At 33.9% G+C, this 12615-nt stretch overlaps 1 protein-coding gene across 8 annotated transcripts in view; it reads left to right on the forward strand.

Annotated features, from left to right (window-relative positions):
• Tomosyn (syntaxin-binding protein tomosyn) overlaps positions 1–12615 on the forward strand; it is a 476946-nt gene that overhangs the window by 227179 nt on the left and 237152 nt on the right. The window lies entirely within an intron of this gene.

Raw genomic sequence — 12615 nt, forward strand, 5'->3', positions numbered from 1 at the left:
CAGCGGTAGTTATAGCGTTACAAGCTGTTTGGCTCGCTTTTATGTCGTTGCTCATGTTATGAGAAATCTCTCCAGCATTCTGCTCAATTCTTTCTCACAATTTCTCATTACTTCTCTCTCTCTGTCTTGTCATTTTTTTTTCCATTTATATATATATGTATTTTACTTCCGTTTCGATTGTATTCATTTTTTGCTTTTTTTGTTTTGAGCAATATTGTTTTTTGATTGCTTTTATTATTGCTTTTCTATTCCCTGTTGCCTAAATCTTTTTCCTTTTTACCTCAATTACTCCTTTCTTTTGTATCCAATTTCTCAAATTGATTTTTCAACGGCAATCATGTTTAGATAGAATAAAATAATATCCTAAGATACAGCTTGAATATGTGGGTGCATGGAACAGTAATCTCAATAAAACAAGAAGTTGCAAATAACTCAAAGTTGTCATTATGTCATTTTATGGGGAATGGGAACCGATCTCTGTATTGATATGCGTTTTGATGAAATCTCTTAAAAAACGCAATTGATTTCGCATACATTTGCAAATATACAACGATTATTTTTAAAAGTTTCTGCGAATATTTGGTTTGCATCGTGTATAACATACAGGGTGATCAATTTAAAAGCTCACCAATCGCTAATAACTTTTTAGAAAAGCGGAATTTCGAAAAAACCCACGAAGTACGAGGGTCGTTTGAAAAGTTCGTGCAAAGTCAGAGAGATAGCACCACTAGCGCGTATCGAGGTTATGTTTAGTTAGTAGCATCTCTTGGAAGAACACACACCAAGTTTCAGCCAGATCGGTCTATTTCTTTGTGTTTGGCATTCGTTTGAATCGAGGAAGTCGAGTGATTTTCAAAAAATGGACGAAAAAGAATTTCGTGTGTTGATTAAACACTACTTTATGAAAGGTAAAACGCCTCAGGAGACTAAAGAGAAGCTTGATAAACATTATGGTGACTCTGCACCTTCGATTAGAACAGTTTATAAGTGGTTTCAAAATTTTCGGAGTGGCCATATGGGCACAAGTGACGCTGAACGTTCTGGACGCCCTGTTGAGGTTACTACTCCAGAAATCATTGATAAAATCCATGATATGGTGATGGATGACAGAAGAGTGAAGGTGCGTGAGATTGCTAGTGCTGTGGGCATCTCGAATGAACGGGTACATAATATTTTGCATCAACATTTGGACATGACAAAGCTATCCGCAAGATGGGTGCCGCGATTGCTCACGCTTGACCAAAAACAAAATCGTGTGAAGTGCTGCGAGGACGGTTTGCAGCTGTTCCAGAAGAATCCGCAGGACTTTAAGCGTCGTTTCGTCACTGTGGATGAAACATGGATACATCACTACACTCCTGAGACCAAAGAACAATCTAAACAATGGGTTACCAAGGGGGAATCTGCGCCAAAAAAGGCAAAGACCGTTCCTTCGGCCGGAAAGATTATGGCGACTGTCTTTTGGGATTCGCAAGGAATAATCCTCATCGACTATCTGGAAAATGGTAAAACTATTACAGGTGCATATTATTCATCGTTATTGGACCGTTTGAAAACCGAGCTGCAAGAAAAACGCCCACGATTGGCCCACAAAAAAGTCCTTTTCCATCACGACAACGCATCAGCTCACACCTCAGCAGTTGTGGTCGCAAAATTAATGGAAATAGGGTTCCAACTCGTTTCACATCCCCCCTATTCTCCAGACTTGGCTCCCTCTGACTACTATTTGTTCCCCAATATGAAGAAATGGCTGGCGGGAAAAAGATTTTATTCAAACGAGGAGGTGATTGCAGAAACGAATGGCTATTTTTCAGACTTGGACAAATCCTATTATTCGGAAGGGATCAACAAACTAGAGCAGCGTTGGACGAAGTGTATAAGCCTAAAAGGAGACTATGTTGAAAAATAAAAAAGGTTTACCCCAAAAAATTAAGTAGTTTTTATTTTTGCCCGGACTTTTCAAACGACCCTCGTAAACTATATGTTTTTTTTGGTCTAGTTTTCAAATTTTTTACACCCGATGCTGTATGTTTGGAGTTACGGCTAAAAACCTGATTAGGGTTTCATAAGGACCACTGGTTTTGACAATGATTATGAAAACTATATAATAAACTGTGAAAAATGACGTTGACCCCGTTTCAATATTCCTAATATTAGTTGAGATATTTAAGATTAAAGTTACAATTTTATCTATTCGTGAACGGTTTTCAATATTAAATTTCCACCAGAAATACACGTTTTGGGAGGTTCTCTGACTGCAAAATTGAAGATTTTAAAACATGTAGTGTAATGTAATGGTTGTGGGTGAATCAGGATAAATTTGTTTTATCATCAAATAAAAGCAATCATCACATCATTTTAATGGACCCAGTATGCAAGACTTCTTTGCCTATGATTACGGTAAGAATATCTTGCCAGGGATGGGCGAGTGTTGGTGTAGTGGTCAAGAGCGTGGCTTTGTGAGTGGATCAGTAAGTCGCTCCATTTGTCCATATGGCCGAAAAGTAATGAAATAGTCAATTTTGAGTGTGTATTCACTGTGGTATTCGGTTCAAATAGTCCTGATTATCTCTTGCTTAGTTCTTGTATTTTTTAGACCAATTGTGGGCTCCAAGTTAGTCTGCTATCCTGCTAGGAACCCTCATACAGCGAAATTGGTTCGATGTCTATATTTGCTGGTTATTTATCTGCATAAACTTTGGCATGCAGGTTCTACGTCTTATTTATAAATGCGCTACTCGTAAAATTACATGTTTTTTTTTGTTGATTCCACTTAATTAACCTGAGTTGGAAATAGGTAGAGTTTCATACCAAGTACATATATCGATATTGGCATTATTGAACAACTGCTGCGCTCCATATTGTGAAGAACATGTACTCTCTTATATTCCATTTTCATGAATAAAAGAATTTCGAGAATGTAATATACATAACATTTCTACCTTGCGGCAATATATGTATACGTTCATATCAATATACAATCCATATCAATACCCAATCCATATCCATATTACCTATAGTTTATGGTGATACGCAGTCAGTTGAGAATCTTTTATACTAATAAATGTACGCCCAATTTCATTGTACGCATATTGTTCTTTTTTTTTTATTTTTGTATTGTCTTAGTTTCAGTATTGGTTTAAGGGACGGGTTCTATAACCCCATTGATGCAACCCAAGCCAATAAGAAGCTAGTATTCTAACCAGGCAAATCTTAAGATGGCTCCGAACAGTAGGTTTTAAGAGTCACTCAGAACAAAAAAAATACTTGCCCCGAATGAATGAATGAATAAAGATGTTTATTGATTTTACTTATTCAAGTACATACAGAAACTTACAAAAACATCACTAGAAAATGATCTTTCGACCGTCTGTCAAGCTGTTATCAAACTAGAAATTATAAAAATAATGACAAATTATAAGAAATAAATACTATGAACAAAAAAACATACTCGTGACACTAATAATAATATTCTTTTTTAATTAAAAATTAAATTCTTTAATTAAAACATTTTTATAGGAGGATGCCGCTGCAACAAACTTAAACCAAACCCATCCAGTCTCTGCCATTGAGATAGAACACACATTCCTCATTATCCAATTGGCTCCTGTTAAAGCAGGTTAATCTAAATTCTTTTAAAATCTGGCCACACTGCCAGAAAATGAAACGTGACTTCAACAGCATTTAGATTGCACAAGGAACAAACAAAATTTCTGTCTTTTAACCAGGGCTAATAATTTAATGGTAATGACCCAGTTTTGATTTTAATGCAAAATTTGGTATTCAACATTTAAATAACTATTGTTACTTGCCCTAGAATGAGCTGTGCTTTAATTTTAATCATTTGCCCATTCTGACTCATCAGAAAACTGATGATCCAAGCAACTCATCAGAGTTGAGCAGTCACGCTTATCTAAAGTGAAACTCTATTAAATTTATAAATATTGACCAATTAGATTTTTAGAGGGCCACTTAAATTCAGAAAAAAATTAGATCAATCAGTCATCTATAAACTTAGTGCAAAGATGTTTGTTATCATATTCAGTAAATTCTTTGTACCATTATTTAAATCTTTTATTTGTTTTACTAAATTTTACCATCATGAACTTGGGCACTTTATTGCTGTTACTTGTGCTTTTTATAGTCAACAATCGTATAACTTCTAGACTAACGTCCTCTTTGTGCACTAAGATAGCAGTATAGCAGCAAATTGTGCTGGCTATAAATCCTAGCCTGTGTTTACTACTTCCACTTATGTTCCTAACTTAAGAATAATTCATTATTAAGAATATGGTCTTCTGGCTAAATTCCTATTTCTTGTAATATAAATAGTTTAATAATTAAAAATATGAACAAATGTGGGTAATCCATCACCAATGGAGATGTACATCCTTGAGGGCGATCCATCAATGTAAGAGAAGCATCAGCAAGACAATATATATACTGGCGGCTATCATCTATAACAACTGAAATCTAATTAAACAATAAGGAAAGGAAATGCCCACGAAACTACACCTTCCATGTTGGAAATTTGGCAATTTAACTTTATAATAATATTATTTTTGTATTGTCTAGTTTATAATAACATTATTTCAGTGTTGCTGTATTAAAAATAAAACATCTCTAATGTAAAACTCAATTTATTTTCATTGTTAACCGAGTGAATGTAGGGCAAACTTCAACAAACTTTGGGAAAAGCTTTCTATGTCGCCGCCAATGCCACCATCATCTCCTTTCGCCAATCTACTACGTTATTAATGGAAGTACAAATTCTTTGTACTAACTAACCTATTTATTCAATTCCTTTTTCTTTTTAATTACTTGTATTTATTATTATATTTCAGTGAATAAGGAATATGGGCAATATTTCGCTTATAATGGAAGATCAGAAGAAGCAAAATATCTATCGATGAATGTTCAATCGATTCTAATCAATTTTTTAAACCGATAATAGTTTAAAATGATAAGGTAGCGCTGTAGCGGCAACAAAAAACTTGTCCTTAAGGGATACGAGTATTGTGATAGGGCAAAATAAAAGTATCTTTTTTTCACAGTAAATCAACAAATCCCTTAAAAAAAACACATTACAAATGTACATACAAACTGGACTAAATTTTAGCGCTCATCTCTTGAACTGAACAGAACAAACATTGTACACTAAGTGAAATGCTTCACTCCGCTTTGCAGTGCCATCTATATACGAGTATGTGGGAGAATGCGCCCAATATTTAAACATAGGGTAAAACAAAAAAAATACAGAAAAATAATAAATTTGTGTATTTTTTAGTTTTTTGTAAATGATTGATTAATTTTTAAGAAGTGTTGAGTTCAACGGCCAACGAACATCAAAATCACATAGAATTATTTATTTTATCACTCGTACCAACTTTACCTCAAAAATTATACCCACAAGATCGATATTCTAGAGGTGGCTGTGGAACGGAAGTCTCTAGTATCCATTTAGCGAAAGCAGGTGTTTGCCAGGGCTACATCCCAGGACTTCTTCTTCCTTCTTTACATAACGTAGATATACCACAGCATCCAAATACTATCCTTTCAACCTTTACTAATGATACTACGATTCTATCTCTTCACTTACCATTACAGGTGATCTTAAAATGTACATCTATCGCTCAACCTAAGCTAACTCAGCAAATTAAAATATATAGTATTTATACTATAATCAAACAAACCAACCAAATGTTGGTCAAAATTTGAGGACCTGGACAGACGATTAGAATACCTTCTATACTGAATCGATGCTTTAAACTTCTCTAAAATACTAACGAAAATTCTTAATGCTCTCATTTTTGGGATCAAAAACACGTTATAACCTTAAAAGCTCGAATTTTTCTTTTGATCTTGCAAAGACTCGTTTCCTCAAAATTTCATTCCTTCATCCCACCACAGTTCATCCCAGTTTCTCTGATCGTACTCCATTTTTTTTTGTCTTCCAAGAAGATTGAAAAGAAAATGGCCGCATGATCCACTATTACCTTGATAGTAAAGCAGTTAAAAAGACCGCAGCGTTGAATTTAACCTCTGGGTGCCTCTCCTACTGTATTTACTGTAAAATACTGTATTTTCATGTATCTTATACCACGTTACAACAATTTTTTGCAGTTGTGAATTTCAATAAAAGATTTATATATTTAAAAATTCGTGATTTTAGATGGTGTTTCGGAGGCAGGGTCCGTTTACGATATATAATTTCGTAGGACGTAAAACTCGCCAGAAAAATTGGAATTAATTTAAATTTCCTCCACTCTAGACTTAAAAGAGCAGAACTAAACAGACGCTATCGACTACTTAGAAGATTCTTAGACGAAAGATCAACTCTCTCTAGACAACAAAAGTCTGCTATTTTGAAACCCATCTGAGCGTATGAAATAGAGCTGTGGGGTTCAACCAAACGCTCAGATCTCTAAAGGATTCAGTCTCTTCAATCTCAAATACTTCGAACTATTGTAAACGCTCCATTTTATGTCCCCAACCTGATTATACACACTGACCTTAACATTCCTTTTATCGCACAAGTCGCTGAAAATACGATTCAGAAAACTCCATTTTAACCTGCAATCTCATATAAATCCTCTAGTTCAAAATCTTTCACCAAGAACTCTTCCTGGTAATCCGGACAAGACGCCTTAAGAGACAGTGGCCTCGTGATCTCCTCTCAAGTGATGAGAGTTAGACTAACAGTCTAAAGTTTTGGAGTGGTACCACTGGGTAACTTCTCCACTCGTTTGCTTCATTTGTTACTCTATCACTGTTACTTATAGCCCCAACGCGCTGATTGTCGCACAAATAAACGCAAATAACGTTCCATTTAGCTTTACTAGTAGAATTGAAGCGATGAAGAGAGAATTGAGTGGCTTTATCGGTACTGAACCTACCTAGTGATGTAGTTTTATGGAAGTAAGTACCTTATGTTTGTTTAAGTTCACGAAGTATAATTAGGAAAACTAATTAATTGTTGCCAGTTATTCGTACTAAAGATTATTTTTAGAACTATGAGAGATCGCATTCGCAGAAGACAATAAGGAAAATTAATTGATAAATTTCCATCCGGTTGGAAAACATATTTTTTAATTTGCCTCAGGTTTTTCCATTTCATTTCTCGGATCCTCTCTCTCCTTGCCCTTCTCGTTTTTAATTTCATTTTCACAATCATCCTTCCAGTTAATTGGCTACAAAACCTTCGCTGCATTGGGGATGGCAAAGCTTTGTTGTCGTCAGTCTGCTGGAACTCGTTATAAATTCACTTGATATCCTCAGGCTGGAATGAATTTTTAATAGAATGTCCAGCCCCGCTATATTTGCCTTAGAGCGAATTGCGTTGGTTTTTTATCCATTCCGTATTACTGTGACGAAGTACAAGAAGAGGGGTGTAGTTAGTGTTGCGTGAGGTTGATTCAGCCTTGCTCTGTATGTGCTCTGCCCGGAACGTTTATATTTGGAATATTAAGCACAGAAATGAATATTTACGATCTATGGTCTATACAAATTTTTTTTTGTGTGCTTGTGTAGATAGCTTTTAGACTATAATTTATACGTACGATGTCTGTAAATTAAGTAATGAGACTGATTTTTTGAATTTTTTTTATTCAGAAAGAATTACAATTCTATATTATCACCTGCATAATAACTTCCTTCTGAAGCCACACAGCGCTGGAGACGTTTCTTCCACTCCTCATAGCAGTGCTCGAACTCCGATACTGGAATAGCCTTCAGCTGGTCGGTTACAGCCGTTTGAATGTTTTCGACTGCACCCAAAATGAGTTCCCTTGAGGTGATTTTTCAACTTCGGGAAGAGAAAAAAGTCACAAGGACTCAAGTCCAGGCGAATAAGGAGGCTGAGGAGCCACAGGAATGTTTTTACTGGCCAAAAACTCTGGTTTATTGAAATTGCTGTGTGACAAAGAGCATTACGTGATGTAACACCCACTTGTTCTTGATGTTTGGTCTCACACGAATGACCCTTTTTCGCAAAGAGTTTCTACCTCAAGGTCAAAAGGTTAATCAACACTTTTACCGAGAGGTTCTTGAAAAACTATTCCAGTATCGGAGTTCGAGCACTGCTATGAGGAGTGGAAGAAACGTCTCCAGCGCTGTGTGGCTTCAGAAGGAAGTTATTTTGAAGGTAATAATATAGAATTGTAATTCTTTCTGAATAAAAAAATTTAAAAAAGTCAGTCTCATTATTTAATTTACAGACCTCGTAGAATGCAATTTGCTAAATTTTTCCTAAGCACTTTTGAAAATTGCAATTCGATTAAGCCTACCAACCTAAACGGGAGTTTTGTAAATTTAACAGGGGGACAAAAGTTCAAATTATTCGTAATTAATTTAAATAGCCCATTAAATGTTCCTGCCAAAATTCAAGGCTTCAGGAAGTAGATATTTCTGTGCGTAGATATCAGATATTGCGTGGAATGGCCGTGGTACCACGGAAGGCCCACTTCAAGAAATAAATTGTTTTGTTGGAAACAATTGAAAACTAAGAGACATTGTTAATGTTAATGAAATTCAAATTCTTTATCCTAAACTGATGAATTGAAAAATCCGTATCCGCAATATTTATACTGGGTGATCCATTTAAAAAAAAAAAGAATAGATAAAATTGTAACTTTGATCCTAAATATCTCGAGACCAACTCGCCAAGACTAAATGTCAAAAATTCCATACTACTCTCTCGACTAGCTCTAATCCTCTTGTACTGTCTCTCGCTTCCTCTGACATCCCTAATACTCCTCGCCGACTGAATCGCCAGTGGCCCCGCGACTTCCTTGTAGGCTGAAGGCCTAAACGCCATTATTCTCCTATCTCTCCCCTCTCCTCCTCACATTCACCTCTCTCCTACAGAGAGTGCTACCGCTGGGTAGCTTCTCTCCTCCTGCTCTTCCCGCACCAGTTCATCTTATTTCCATCCTATTTACTTATTGTTATTTATACAGACTGTAAATTACAAAATAAAAAAAAATATCTCGACAAATATTAGGGATATCGAAATGGGGACAACGTCATTTTTCACAATTTTTTTTATGTAGTTTTCATAATCATTGTCAAAACCAGTGGTCCTTATGAAACCCCAATCGGGTTTTTGGCCGTAACTCCGCCAAAAATGAAGATACATCTTCGGCATTTGAAAACTAGACCAAACAAAAAAACGTAGTTCATTTAATGTTTTTTTTCCGGATTTCCGCTTTCCTAAGAAGTTATTAGCGATTGGTGCATTTTAAATGGATCACCCTTTATAAAAACCAGCTTCCAAAACAAGAAACCTTTTTCCTAGCAGCAAAACATTTTATAGAATTCACTGAGAAGAAACTGAAGTTTGTCTAAGAAGTAACAGTTCTACTCATAATACTCGTATTTTGCGAAAAAATTTTGGGAAGTTAATAGTTTTCATAAAATCACCACCTTAATGAATGGTTTTTTCACCTTTCTGAAGATTATTTTTGAAAATCTCTCTTACGATTTTGTCTGAACTGTTCATGTAGTTCAAAATTGTTGAGAATTCAATATGGTAATTTAATTTTTTCAAGAGATCAATAAGTGTGCAGAAATTGACTGCCGAAACTACTTTTTACGGAAAGTACCTTTCCAAATCCGTAAAAATTATGTTAAACAGCACGTTTCTACACAAAACTAGGGCACTATTATTACCTGGAGGAAAAAATACAAACTATGCTGGATTTAAACATAATTTTCTAGCATACAGTAGTGCTAACGGAATCCTAACAGAGCGCTATGTTCAATGGTGCTGGCCAAATAATGTTTATTACGGGCGATTGAGAATGCGCTGGCTAGTTTAGTTCAACTCGAATTTATATTCAGATCTATAGATACACGTAAAATATAATATTTTATCGATAAAATGAGAGATAATTAGCAAATACGGTAATTATTAACACCGCCTCCGTGGATATTGCCCTAATTAGGAGCTAATCAAACCAATCATTTACGTAACTATAAATTAGGTTCGTTTTGTAATTAAGTTTGCACAGAACTCTACCGATTTCCCAGATCATGCAATATTTGTAACCTTGGGTATAATTAGGAATATTTAGAAAGTATCCATATTGATTGAATCCAATTCCATTTTGAGTATTATTATTTTTTAAAAATCTTTATTATTCTTTAAACGACATCCCATTGATTTTTCGTATTTTATTGTAACCATTAATTATGTATTTCATTGTATCTATCGGAACACGCTTTCTTATATTTCTTAGGACACCTTCACCTATCATTATGTTGAAGATTCATAGGTTTGGTTTGAGAATGTGACTTCTGTTTGAAATATTAAAATAATTAATTATTGAGTTATGAATTATTGAATTCTCCAAAGAGGTTTTGTAAGATATAATTTATTATTTATTAGATAAAATAGAAATCATTAAATAGTGCAAAGAAACGAATTAATAAGTGAAAACTCAGAGTCATATATTTGAAAATGAGATTTAATATAAACATAGTGAAATTCAAATACTTTATTCTAAACTGTTGAATTAAAAATCCGTATCCGAAATATATAAATATACTGGGTGTTCATTTTAAGACGTCTCAAATGTATTTCATGCTTAAACGGTTAATCTGAGCAAAAAATGGTAGTGGAAAAACAAAGTTGCCCGTCACCTCTAGTTTCAGAATATGTGACATGATTTTAGATTCCTGCCCGCATACGCGGCTGACGCGCGACCAAAAGTGAGGGTTCACAGTTGACCCTCATTTTCATAAAAACAGTTTTAAAGAGTATAAAAAGTTATGAAAGAAACCGGAAACCGCAATTCGATATCTTTAAAATTAAAGGTGCTAGGCAATTTCAAAATCTGGTTCTTATTAATCATATTTCAATTTTTTTAACTTGTTAACAAAGATAAAGAAGAGCACGCGATTGGTCATTTTTATGTATTTTTTCATCCCCTTTCTACTAAAAATATTGCCAAGGCAGTAAAGCTAGTATTTTTCTTAATATCGGGAAATAAGTCATTTTTCGAGTGATTTTCTTAGAAAAATCAAATGTTAAGAGCTTAAGATGTTCTCAAGCATACACAAAATGGCTAAAAATTAATTTTACATCTGTTACAAACAAGAAGGTTTAATAATTATTTAATAATTCTGGGAGAGTTGCGTTTAATTACTAAAAAAATTGAAAACCTCCTGCCACATATTTAAGTGATCAATATCTTTCATGTAAAGGATCAAACTTATTGCTTAATTTATCAAATAATGCACTTTACTCAACTTGTGAAGTATGTACTGTGCCTTCAAAGGTGCCTCCTCAGATACAGAGAGCAGTTGATAACCTGGCTTGCGAGCCAGAGGAGGCACCTTTGAAGGCACAGTACATGCTTCTCAAGTTAAGTAAAGTATTTGAGCCGTCTTAAAATTATCCCTCTGTATATTTCTGAAAATTAGGAATATTTAGAATGAATCCATATTGATTGAATCCAATTCCACATTTATTGATCTAAATTGTAAATAAAGGAAAACTAACCAATCAACCTGATTCTTCTATATCTCTTATAAATATTTACTATTAAATATCTTACCATTTAATAAATAAAATTATTGTTTCAACTAATTATAAACTACAGTTTTAATTAGATTCATATAAATATGATTGCTAGGACGGATCCAAACGCTGGGGACCTAACCAAATTTCCCGTAGTAATTATTTCGCAGGGATCATTCTGTATTTACTGCATTATCAATTAATTTCTGTCAGAATTAGATATATTGGAGATTTCACAATTAATGCGTTTGGCAATTGATTGTTTATGTAAATCTAATAATAGAACGATTATATTTGCCATAACAATAACCTGACATATATTCGACTTAACGCTGACCCTTGATGTCAGCTTGCTTCAAGACTGTTCTTGTTGATTTAATCATGTTCAAGTCCCTAACTTAAGCATTCGGTTAAATATAAATATTCCATGTTGTGAAACATAAATTTTAATTTCAAGTAACATATCTCCTTAACAAAAACTTACAGTTTAAAAAGTTAAGTATAAGGGTTGATTAAACGCCAAAAGGTACACAAATCAGCAAGTACCCAACATTTCATTAATACTTCATTGATATTATTTAAGTAATTTTACCGCATTAATTTTCATTAATATTTTTTAAGAATTTATTAGATGTCACATACCCTTATGCTGGCCATTTTCATCTACAAAATATTTGTTCAAGTAGCACACCATTTAACTTAGATTGACTGTAATATCTATTTATCTATAATAATCAAACTATTAATTACAGGTGAAAAAGAAAACGTTATAAAAATAAAAAAATATGAGGCTTAAAAATTCAAAAAATTTTTTAAAAAATGCTTACACCAACATACATCAATGATTTTGTTTATTTATTTTTATTTTTAAATAAAAATCGTCGGTTTAAGTTCATTCTTCGATTAAAGTAATTGTTATTTTATGTAGTAGTCAATCTGGCTTTATCGTAAATAATATAGTTGTCTTCAATTACATTCTCCATCTAGGTGTTCTTCCCACAATGTTGTGTATATGTAATATAAAGTAAATAAGATATGCATATTTTTAGGACAGCTAATTATTCCAGTATTTTACTATAAGTAAAATTAGGGGA

Source organism: Rhodnius prolixus, unplaced genomic scaffold, assembly GCF_049639745.1.
Source record: "Rhodnius prolixus isolate KJV_2025 unplaced genomic scaffold, Rpr scaffold_3, whole genome shotgun sequence".
NCBI lineage: Eukaryota > Metazoa > Arthropoda > Insecta > Hemiptera > Reduviidae > Rhodnius > Rhodnius prolixus.